This window comes from Eutrigla gurnardus (assembly GCF_963514095.1).
Source record: "Eutrigla gurnardus genome assembly, chromosome: 21".
Lineage (NCBI taxonomy): Eukaryota > Metazoa > Chordata > Actinopteri > Perciformes > Triglidae > Eutrigla > Eutrigla gurnardus.
This window is the reverse complement of record NC_139932.1, coordinates 2,604,578-2,615,609: the sequence shown is the minus strand read 5'-3', so window position 1 is coordinate 2,615,609 and position 11,032 is coordinate 2,604,578. Positions and strand designations below refer to the sequence as shown.

The following is an 11,032-nucleotide window of genomic DNA, read 5'->3' as shown; positions in this document are numbered from 1 at the left end:
GGGGCCCACTTAACACCTAGTGTAATCCAGCCTTAAACCCACATGGGCAAGCATGCGACCAACATAGAACCCGCAGACAATCCCACTTGCAACCCATGTTTCAGCTCATGTTGTCCCCATGTAGGACCCACATAGGACTAAAAGCTGGGACCAAAATGGGTCTTGCATATCTTGCCCAGTTGGAGCCCACCTAACACCTAGTGTAATCCTGCATTAAACCCACATGGTTAGTTAGCATGGGGCCAACATGGAACCCACGAACAATCCGACTTGCAACCCATATTTTAGCCATGATGTCCCCATGTAGGACCCACATAGGACTAAAAGCTGGGACCAAAATGGGTCTTGCATATCTTGCCCAGTTGGAGCCCACCAAACACCTAGTGTAATCCTGCATTAAACCCACATGGTTAGTTAGCATGGGGCCAACATGGAACCCACGAACAATCCGACTTGCAACCCATATTTTAGCCATGTTGTCCCCATGTAGGACCTACATAGGACTTAAAGCTGGGACCAAGATGGGTCTTGTCTGTTTTGCCCAGCTGGGGCCCACCTACAACCTGGTGTAATCCTGCCTTAAACCCACATGGGCAATTGGCTTGGGGCCAACATGGAACCCGCGGACAATCCCATATGGGTGCGATCTGACAATCCCATATGGGGCCCATTATTCAGCCCACTTTGTACCCACATGGGCCCCACATAAAAATGTTGGCTGGGTAACATGCCTCATCAGGACCAGGTGGGGCCTGGATGCGCACATGCGTGCAGTCTATCACCCCTATTACATTAGGGAAGCCTGCAGAAGATTTACGTTCTTGTTAGTCTGCTGATGAATTACAACATTACATGATTATTTTTCATATATTATTTTAATCATCACATACCTGCAATTGAATAAAATTCCTCTTTGACCCTCTGTGGCGGTAGAGGGCCAGGGAAAAAGACAAAAACACAGAGCAGTGTCTTCAAGGTAAGGTACACTCACCTTACCTCCCTACAGACAGTGGCTTTGGAGAGCCTCTCTGCGTCAGCCACAGTATATAAAAAGGTCCCTGACGCTAGGAACCGGAGTGTCACACAGACTGACTGCACGGAGGTAAGGGCCTTACTGCGGCGAGTCGTTTTTCTAATCTGAGGCTCCAGCAAACTGGTCAGGTACACAATACTGGCCCTTAAGAATCGGTACCTCTCCCACAGATACTCCTCGGTGAAGGCCAGTGGGTCGGCCCTGTCCCGAAATATGCATCTGGCTGGTGGCTCGAATGCATTCTGCAATATTTGCGCACTGACATCTACAGGCTCGTCATCGGTAAATGGGCATGCCTTTCTTGCCTACTTGTTTGCTCTAACAGGGGCATAAGTGGTGATGCTTATATACCTTATCTTGGAAGGCCCATCGAACCACAAATCTCATACATTCAATGAACCTATTAATGTACTCACCTGAAAGGAATTTATGTGGCTGACAATTGCATGCAGCAATTCCTTTGTCATTGAGATCTATAAAATGCTATTAATAATAACATCTTAATGCCTATCATGTTTTTGCAAGTTATATTAGGGTTCTGGAGAAATTGTATGACATATTTATCACAGTTAAAGTAAAATGTTGGTCTAATTCTCTGATCTAAAGACAATTATGCAAGCAAAAACCTCGCCGGGTTGTGAACCAGGGATGCCTGCGTTTGGGGGCAGTTGCATCACCACTCACTCAACTGGCGGATGAACAACATGCGAAATACATATGTATTTAGATAATAAAATGGTGTTCAGGAAATTTATTTTATACAATTTATTCAATTTTTTTTAATTGCAAGCATGTATTCTTAGACACTTGATAAAAATATAGTCTGTTTGTACTTCATATATGTAATTTTGGTCATTTTTGGTCTTTCACGTGATGAAATCATGAGGACTAGGCTTGGCGGAACCTTTTGCTGGTACAGTTGTTTCTGTCAGACGAACTTCTCTGAAACCCCGCTCAAGTAAGCCGATGGTTTGCCTGCCCCGGAGCAGGCTAGTTTGGTCCGATAAATTCCTATGGTTACGTAGCGGAGAGTGCCTCAAGTCACGTTGAAGGAATGCAACTCTCACTAAAGGTAGCGAGGCTTATCGAAATCAGCTCGACTTTGCGATGGAATACCCCTCTGAACCCGGGAATCCAACCTACTGCTAAGCAAAAGTGCTAACCACTACACCTCAGTGCTCCCCTCAATGGATATTAACATGTGATGAATGTGCTTATGTAATATGAATATAATGGAAGTGGTTTGCACATCACTCATCACAGCAAAAGGGGCCTGTGTTTGAATCTAGGTTTGGGCAGCTTTCTATGTGGTTTGCATGTTCTCTCCGTGACTGTAACAACGGGTAAAAAAGGGGAAACTATGGGAATGGGAGGAGGACCCAAATGTAGTAACTTAGACAGGGGGGCGAGGTAGGGAGAAACAAAAGGCGAGCTTTATTTAAGCTGAATACAAAAAAACAGGGCGTCAGTTACAAAAAGCAGTCAAAAGGGACAAAAGGCAAAGTAGCAAAAAAACAACAAGGCAAAGTAGTAACAAAAAGCAGGACAAAGTGCAAAGAAAAAGGCAAAGTTCAAATCAAACATGGAAAACTGAAAACCAAAACATACCACAAAGGAACTTGAAAATGGCAGGAACATGGGCAGGAACAGACGTGGACAGAGGCAGACAGATAAAATGACCCGACAAGGAGTGAAGGGAAGACACGGGCTGCGTTTCCGATCGCATGCATTTGCGCCTCCGCATGCACAAGACTTGAGAGGATCCGCCGGAACTCGTCATAAACACGTCAAGTTCCCACCACCGCGGACGAATTCGAGGCATTGGAACTCCCATGTTGATGGAGGCTGAGGAGCAAAGGTGAGGAATTTTCTGCATGCATAAGGCTTGGCTATGTGGAGAAAGGTGTAATGTTGTCCCGACACCACACACGATATCGCTAGTGCATAATTTAGTGTAGGCTTGACGGATGCCAGCTAACCTATCTGTTCGATTAAACGTTAGCTTTAGTAAATCGCACTCCCCAATGCAGTAAGATTTGCGCTGGTCTGAAGTTTGATTGTCAGGGCTTATGGCTCACTGGCTAGCGCGCTCGACTAGTCCATCAAGGTGGAGTGTGGTTACGTGGGTTCGAGTCCTGGCGTGTGCGTGTTAGGTGCGTGCGTGATGAGTAGGCTATTGTTGTAGTAGCCTAATGAAAGCTACCATCAGAATTGCTTTTGTAGTCATGAAAGTTATCATGTGCAACTCACATGTATTGTTTTGGGTATCTCTTTATTATTTGAGGATTGGAAATCATGAGTTTGTATCTAATTATGCTGTTTTTTCTTACAACAGTGTTTCCTGGTTCTGGGGCCTCATTTATAAAGCTTGCGTATGCACAAAACGGGGCTGGAAACGTGCGTACGCCACTTTCCACGCAAAGGTTGTGATCTATAAAAACCAAACTTGACGGGAAAGTGTGCGTACCCGTAAGCAAACTCTGAGGCATGCGTACCGGTACGCACATTGTGGAGACTGGAGGGGAATCAGCGATACAGATGTCAGATTGTAGGAAGTAAACGTGAGAACAACTATTATAGTTTTGATGACTCGCACACATTTAATTTCACTCCATATCATACGTTAGATCCGCGTTATTATGAGGAACTCAACTTCATAAACACCTTCTTTTAAAATCCAACCCGTATCTTAAATCAAAATAATTTTGAAATATTGAATCAGCGCTGTCATCGCAGGAGGAGGAGGAGACAGCCCGACTGCATGTAATACAGGATACAACAACAAATACCCTCCATTAGATCAATGCAGAACACAGCGGGAATAACTAAATATTCTCCTTATTTACTGTACATATGTCATCAACACACATACATACAGCCATTAAGCCATCGTATACTTGTTACACTTTATCCTCGTTTTTAAACCACAAGAGCGCAGAGGAAATGCGCTATAATAATGAGTGCCATGCTCGTGCGCGCTCAGTCGTGGAGCGTGGAGAGCGCAACTTTACCGAACTTCAGGAGGCAGACTCTACCGCCCGGTAAAGGTGGTAGAGTCTCCAGCATGATGAGCCTCGGCCCCCTGCCCGACTGGAGGGGTATCAACAGGGCGCAAGAATCCGTGAGGATGTCATGCTGCGTTTGTAAGATAAGGAAGACAACAATGTTCATTTTAAACGTATTATTTTATTAATATGGCAATTTCTTGCAACACAGTGCGCGTTTGCTATAGCTCATCTGCAACGTTGTTGATGGCGGTGATTGTGTCTCGCTGAAGTTGCAGGATGGCATCAGTGAGCGCCCGACCGCTTGATGTGCCATGCGCCCGCTGCTGCTTTGCGCCGGACCCGGACGCTGTGCCGAGGGCCCGTCACCGTCACCCTCCTCACGTCACCCTCCTCTGAGCCCGACGCTGCAGACTCTGGAGTTTTCTAAGTTTTGTTTTATATACAATAAAAGTTTAAAATTTGTTTACCCTTATCCCTCTGGTCTCAGTCGCGTCTGTGTCTCCCTCCTTTTCAGACACAATCCCCGTCAAAGTCACATCAAAGTCAAACTTCCTCAAATACTCAAGCGATACATTGAATACATGTTGGTAAAGGAGCGGAAAGATGTAATTTACCTTCAGATCAGACCACTTTTTCGTAAGTTCCGCCACCGTCCGCTCCGTCCCACTGACGCCGTGGATAGCAGCAGCAATGTGTTGCCACTCGCACTGCGTCTTTTTATTCGTGATCCCGCTGCTGTGGCCACTAAATTAAATTATTTTCTGGGCCTCCACCTCCCCAACAAGTGTCTCTTCTCCGTTTCTGAAAAGTTACGTTTCTTCGCTTTTTTTCCTGACCTGTCTCCGTAATTCACCACACGGAAACAATTGCATGCCGGCTCATTAATATGGTAAAAAGTGGGCGTGTACAGGGCGGGATTCAGGTACGCACACTTGTAGGTGATCCTGTGATTTATTAAAGGAACATTGCGTGCAGCTTGCATGCGCACAGTTTTATAAATCAGATTTTTTTTTGGCGCACGCAAACTTTGGCTTTTTGGCGTACGTACACTTTTAGTAAGGATCCTACGCACAGTTTTATAAATGAGGCCCCTGGGCAGTGACAAAGGACCCGAGCCTTTTTTTTCAGGCTGTCTTTTATAGTGCCTGAGTAATCTGTAGGGAGCATGCTCAGTCCATCTTACTGAACCATACCAACTGTGGGGTTGAAATGAGTTTGTAAATTCCTTTCTGGATTGATGTCTTGGGTGAATGCGTTGAGAACCGCCTTTATGTGTGGAAAATAAGTGTAAATATATTTGGTAATGATTTTGGATATGGAAAATTGCCTTTGGGGTTAATTGATTGTTGGATTGATTCCAATTAAGGTGGTATGGTCCAGTGGGAGGGGCAAAGTCTTTAAATGGAGGGGTTCTACACTGCCTGGGGAGTCAGAGAAGGGCTGTGGTGCTGTGTAGACCCAATGGTGGTTTGGGCGGTACGTTGGTAATATATTTTCTGCTGCATTTTTGCGTTATTGTTTTGTTCACACTTCCGTGGAAGGTATTTAAAGGACAATAAACCACTTCATCTTTTACATCAAATGGACTTGGTATTGCAACATTTTAAGGTTAAACTACACCTTTTCCAGTCCGCCTTCCGGCATACTACCCTCACTCTAGGTCTGAGTGTGACACTTGTATTAATGACCTTTTTGTGTCTTATCCAGGACATTATTATAACTCTTGGCCCTCATCATCAAAATCCCCAACACACAAAAATCAGAGACAGTGTGTTGGCCTGTCTGTCAACCAGGAGTCTTACAGGGATGTGGCAGACCGCTTCAACATGAGTAAATCCATGTTGATGACACATCTTCATAATTTCTCTATATTGATTAACAATCACTTTGCCCATTTAATCAGCTGGCCCTCCGGCGAAGTGAATTGGGCTTTGCGCAGGCGGGATTCCCCGGAGCAGTGTGCGCGGTTGACGGGTACCACATCCCAATCAAAAAAACACATTTCATAAATCCAATAGTCTTTCTTAACCGGAAAAAGTTTTATTCAGTCATTTTAACTGCGTTCTGCGACAGCACCAGGCGTTTGTGCCACATTAGTGTGGGCCACCCTGGCAGCTGGCCACTCAGCCTGGCACTCAGCATACCCGCTTCTGCCTCAGCTGATGAAGCCTTATCGTGACAATGGGCATCTGACTGCTAGGCAGAGGCGTTTTAATCAGCGGCTCAGTTCTGCACAAGTGGTCATTGAGCACACCTTCGGCATCCTCAAAGGGAAGTTCAGGAGACTGAGATACATGCAGATGGGCACAGTAAAGCGGATCAGCTCATCTGTGTCTGCTTGTTGTATTTTGTACAATCTTTGCCATGATCCTGAAGACCAGTATTTGGGTGATGATATTCAAGAGGTCATGGATGATGACCCCCATCCTAGAGGTCCCAGGCCCAATGAAGAGGCATCCATGCAGAGGGATGCCATATGTAGCCGGTTGTGAATGTTATTTCCATTTCCTTGGCTGTATTTGTGTTCCACGGGGGTCACGGGCCTTCCTATTTGATATTTATTTATTGTCTTGTTTTATTTTTTAATCTTCTTCAAATCAAGGCTTTGCACACGGAACGGAACGGAAACAAAAGCCACAAACTTTTGATGTTTTGCTCGGAACTAAACCGAAACCAGAAACTTTATCTTTTTTTATGTTCCGGAACAGAATCGTTTATCTAAAATAATGGTAACCAGTTAATACCGTTCTTTATTTTGTTCTTGAAGAGCTTTTTTTTTTTTTACATTGACTTAGTGAGGTTCACTTCTGGTCCTTTATGCATCGGTATGAATGCATGGAGAGAGGTAATGCAGAGAGAAGCATAACACCAGCAGGCAATCAACTATAGTGATGCTTGTATAATATATAGTGTTTTTGTAATGTTTGGTGGCATATAGAGACAAATGCACTGATTGGCTGGTTTGGACATTTGATGTTCTCAATGGTAGGCTGCCCTTTTTCTGTTATTTTTGTACAGATTGAGTTATTTGAGTAGCATAATGGAGATCTGTTCTGCTGTTTGACCATATAAACAACATGACAAATGATTTGTCTTAATTCATGTAGGCATGTAAGAACTACAGTTATTTAGCTTGAGTAATGCATAGTGCTTTGGTAATGTTTGATGACAATAAAGACTAAAGGAAAAGAAGACTATCAATGGCCAATTTTAAAGTCCTTTAGTAAAGCCTGCTTATTTCTCGCAGTTTACATGGAACGCTTTTAACAGCCAGAACCAGAAATGTTAAAATACTGTTTCTGTTCGGAACAAACCAATTTGGGGAAAAATCTGATTCAAAGCCCTGGTTCAAATACAGTGATTCAGTCAATCAAGAGAACGAAAGGTGTTTCAATGAAACGCTTAAATTGACATTCCATTGACACTAGTTATCCTGGTTGATTACATAGTAATAACACTCTCAAACTCTCTAAGAGACTAGACTTCTTATATTGAACTTTGTCATTATTAATACTAGTGCATGCCCGTAGCATGAACATTTATCCAAAAATTTGAATTAATCCAAAAAACGTCCAATCAAGGATGCACACCATCGTGGCATGTGCAAGCCATATCCGAAAGCTTAGATCGATCTGACAGTCAGAGCAATATGCGCGCCACAGCCACACACACACAAACACACACGGTTCTTGCTGTATAGATAGATACATTTCTGCATAATTCTCATTCAAAATGCGGTTATACGGTGTTATTGTCCAAAAATACTTCACAAACTCCAAACAATTGCCTACATGAGGGGTCGGAAACCTATGGCAGGGAGACCATTCAGAAGCAAAATAATTGGGCCAATTTTGAGAAGCACAATGTGCCTTTTCTCCTAACATATTTGCCCCTACCATATAATTTTGCAATAAATAAGCAAAGGATTCAGGGATCAAGTAAATTGTCCAAGTATGGAAAGCCAGCCAACTATAACTTCTAAAAACCTTAGGACTGAGGCAAGCTTTGGCGTTTCTCTTGACGGATTGCAAATATACAGTTTCAAGAAGGTTTTGTAAAACTGATTGTTAAACTGAGATTTTGGTTTTTCTACCACACAAACCAACGGAATTAAAAGTTCAGAAAAACCATTGAAAACATTACATTACAACAGCACACCTGCTTAGAAATTCTCAAATGGTCACTTCATTGGCAAAAAAAGGTTGCACATCCCTGGCCTACCCAAAGACAACAGAAGGCATACATTGTTCCAAACTCATTTATTTAACAAATCCACAAGTTGTTGCTGCGTCTCAGCAATTTGGCCAAGGCGTTGACTGATTTCTGTCAGTGTTGCCAAGGCCTTTTTCGCAAAAACGCTCCGCCTTCTCTCCTTCTGTCTTTTCCTCTCTAGATCAGGCCATGCCATTGCCTCCAGCGCACTGGTCCTCCGCTCTGCATGATCCTCATACACATTTAGGAGGGAGGCTTGTCTGGCTGGTCTCCTGTTTGAAGGCCAGTCTGAAGGTGCTTGTGTGTCTGGACCAACACGCCTCTTTGGAAGGAGCTATTTCATTTCTCACGTGGGAAATTCCACGTGGTAATTCTAACCAACTAGGGCAACGTTGAGGGGAGTGTCTTATGTCCGCACTTATTTGAGACCATCTGCACAGAAAAGCATGCTGAGGGAGGTTCCCTGGAGATTCCGCAAGTTTTTAAAGCCATGTGACATGTCGCAAAGGGAAGTTATCACCAGCATTTCTGATGTTTTTATCCCAGAACGCCTGGTTATGCGAGGCAAATGCACGCGCATGCATGATTGGAAACGCGCCTACTGACTAAATACACAGGGAGGCAGGTAGCTGACGAGGGACAGGTGAAACACATTAGGGCAGGTAGGGTAATCAACATGAGAGGGTGGGGGAGTCAAGACAGCAGAAACAACAAGGACTAGGAAGTAGAAGACAAGAGGATTACAAAATAAAACAGGAAACCAACACTACAAAAACCCACAGTCATGACATGGACAAGACAAGAAAAACATGTGACAACACAAGACAGAATGACTACAAAAACCCCAGAAACCAAAAGGACAAAACCCACAGTCATGACAGCGACAGTTCCCGGGCTTCTTCCCACAGTCCACACTGCATGGTCGGTGATTGATGAGTTTAAATTGCTCGTAAGTGTGAATGTGAGTGTGAATGGTTGTCTGTCTGCATGTGTCAGCCCTGTGATAGACTGCAGACCTGTCCAGGTGTACCCTGCCTTTACCAGAAGTCACTGTGAACAGGTCAAGTGTCCCCACTGCAGGACTAGAAACCTGGAGGAGTCACAAACAATAAGCATGCATGTTAACTTTTTTGTTAACCTTTATTAAACCAGGTATGTCCCGTTGAGAGAATAAAAAAGAAAATTGCACATTTTACATAATACTTAATGGATTAAACAAAATTCCATTTTGGCCCTGGCACTTTCGCAGTCTGGGCCTAATAAAAGACCAGACAGTTAATGATCACTTTAAAATGTGATTCAATTCTTAATGTAGAAGATAATGGCCAACCAATTTCTGTCTTTGAGAGCTTCTTTTTCTAGTTCAAGGCACTATCACAGTCGCTCTTTCCCGGAACATGACATGAAGTGATGAAGGACATCATGTGCTAGCAAGGATCTCCTCTTTCTCCCACATCCTCCTCTTGAAAGGTTGGCAACCTGTATAATAATTAACAGAAGTAGAGAGACTGCATGTGTGTGGATCTGAGATTGACAGTCGAGAGAAACATATTTTGTTACTTAATAAAATAATAATTACTTATAAGACCTGTCAGGTGACAAAGAGACTCACAATGAGCTGGACCTTGTAAAGTGTCAAACACAAGTAATAGAATATGTAAATCTAATCATACAAGCACTAGGTCATGTATGTGTCTGTGGGGGCATTATCCTCTCCACCAATCACATTGCTTGCATCGATGCTCTGAAACACAGGTGACAATTACGATGTAGCGGGACACAAATCTATTCTCCGAATGGAGCAATGACTTCTCCGGATAAAGTTGTATATATACTGATGCTTTTCTTCTTCAATACACAGTATAGATAATACATCTATTATCTGTTAGAAGCACTTGCTGACTCTGTTATAAGCTACAATAAATCATTAATAAATTGTATGAAGAAAAGAAGCAATAATACTTTGCTTTAAGTTGTTTGACTATATCAATCCAACACTATTTGGGCGAAATTTGTATTCCATTGAACTTTGTTGAATTGGGTGTGGTGGCAGAAGTTTCAGAGGAGAATCTCAAATGAATCTCATCTGTCAAGGCTGAACAGGGGGTAAAGGGGGTTGGACCCAAAAGCAGGCATGAGACAAAGGGTAACGGCAAAAAATATTTATTAAAGCTGCAGTCGACAAGTCTGGCAGATGGAGTTGACTCAGTCAACTTTGGAATGTTTACCACACTCAGGCCCCTCCCAATCTACCACCGAGCAACTGCTAACGTCATTTAGCGCATGCCTAGCTTGAGGCATGTACCTGTGATATTGTAACATGCATGAGGGGGTTGGTGGGATCTGTGGCGTGTGCATGAACTGTGAACTGCGCTGAGTGGACAGGATGATACAGGCGCAGTGGATTTTTGCAAAACAACAAGCTCTACGTGCACGTAGAACGCACATTTTTTTTTCTTCTAAAACCAAATGATTTATGTTATTCTATCAGAGCATATTGTTGGCTTCAGCGAATATGATTAAACAAATGTTGCCGACTGCGACTTTAAACTAACAAATAAAGTGACAACTTAGGGAGACCACAAGGGCAAAAACGGCATTGAAAAAGAAACACGATCAACCAAAAATGGATAAAGGAGGGTAAGAACGGGAGGACATAAATGATTAAACAATAGCTATAGAATTTCAGTCAATACAACACTTCTAATTAATGTTAAAGCTTAGACCAATAATGCTTTATGTGTCCATCTATCCACTTTGGCTTCTCAATATGGTTTTG

General features: G+C 43.2%; 1 pseudogene across 1 annotated transcript; it reads left to right on the top strand.

The window, feature by feature from the left end:
• The first annotated feature begins 727 nt into the window (after positions 1-727).
• Positions 728-6,533, top strand: LOC311032160 (annotated as a pseudogene). The gene is made up of 3 exons: positions 728-745; positions 934-981; positions 5,749-6,533. The product of its transcript is annotated as an uncharacterized misc_RNA (transcript).
• Positions 6,534-11,032: the final 4,499 nt, after the last annotated feature.